General features: G+C 38.2%; 1 non-coding gene across 1 annotated transcript; it reads left to right on the plus strand.

The window, feature by feature from the left end:
• Window positions 1-818: 818 nt before the first annotated feature.
• On the plus strand, window positions 819-1,006 carry LOC111589898 (U2 spliceosomal RNA). The gene has a single exon (XR_004851706.1). It is a non-coding gene; the product is annotated as a U2 spliceosomal RNA (small nuclear RNA).
• The last annotated feature ends 361 nt before the right edge of the window (window positions 1,007-1,367 follow it).

Raw genomic sequence — 1,367 nt, forward strand, 5'->3', positions numbered from 1 at the left:
CCAGCTTCAAATACATTTTGGGGTTTATAGTGTTTTAAAATATCTTCAAGAATTTTCTTCAAACTTTAGAGTTTTCAAAGTATTTTTTGGGTCTTAAATAATAATTCTTGACTTTTTCTAAAATTGTTTTAATTTTGAAATTCAATAAATCCAAAAATAGAAAAATAACTTCTTTTGCACTACCTTAAAATCAATATATGTATGATGGTGTTCTACTCAACACGTATCTTCTAAGAGCGAGTAGAGTGAGGAGGCTGCGGCGGCAGCGAGTGAACCCTAACCTAAAGTAAACGGAAGGCTAAGCCCATGAGTCGAACGAATGCATCCCATGAGTCGAACGGCTGCGCTCATCAGTTCAACGGAAAAAGGCCTTATTTGGGCAGCCAAACGGGTTGCTAGCCATCACCGCTATTGTCGTAAAACTAAAGCTAAAGTTTCAAAAGTGTACAACTTCTATCGAGTTTTTTTCGGAAATCTCGAAACATCTTGAGTGAAAGTCACCACTACCATAAGGTAGTTGGTGTCTTTATCTATAGAGTGTTGTCGTTTGTGTCAATCTCTATTCCTTTAAAACACTACCCCATAGATAGACCATAAGAAACCATGAATTCCAACACAAGAGTGTCCTCTTACTCGCTTCTTGCCTACAAATTGGTCGTTACTCGATAGATACGTCATGAGAAACCTCCAAACCCAACATGACAGGAAGCCACACGTAACATAGCGCTCACATATAATATCACTCTAGTAGCTGAAGGAGGATGAACGAACGGGCGAGCTATAAGCAAAAGGAGGGGGGTCAGACTTCTTTTCAACTCATACATTTCTCGGTCTTTTGACTAATATAAAGTGCAATATTTTTTCTTTTAGTTTAATATCTAGTATATAGAAAATATGTTCAATTTGATATAAGATTTATTTATTATGGATATTTTGTGGGAGGCTCCACCATACTGACTTACTAGGCCCTTACGCATCGCTCAACCATTGTAAGGTCTGTCCACCCAAGCAACATCATCAAATATAATTTTGCGTAGACGCAACGCACAAATATTGTATTAGTAGGATATCATATGGCTTTTTCGCTTCGTTTTTTATAAACTTATGGCGTGATTGGTTGGTGCTCGACATGTGTGTTTAGTTGCAAGATCCATGCACGAAGGCACACACATGCAAAACCGAGGGCGTATGAAGGATGAGGGCGGCCAAGGCACATACTAGCTTGTGCTGGACGAGCACATGCAGTGGCACGAGATGTGTTTCAGTTTGTTTTTTATTGTATCTTTTAATTAAAAATTTAATCATCGAACCGATTTTAGATAGTTGCCTAGAGAGGTAGATAGACAACACCTAAAAATTCACAACTT

Source organism: Zea mays, chromosome 7 (assembly GCF_902167145.1).
Source record: "Zea mays cultivar B73 chromosome 7, Zm-B73-REFERENCE-NAM-5.0, whole genome shotgun sequence".
In the NCBI taxonomy this organism is placed as follows: domain Eukaryota; kingdom Viridiplantae; phylum Streptophyta; class Magnoliopsida; order Poales; family Poaceae; genus Zea; species Zea mays.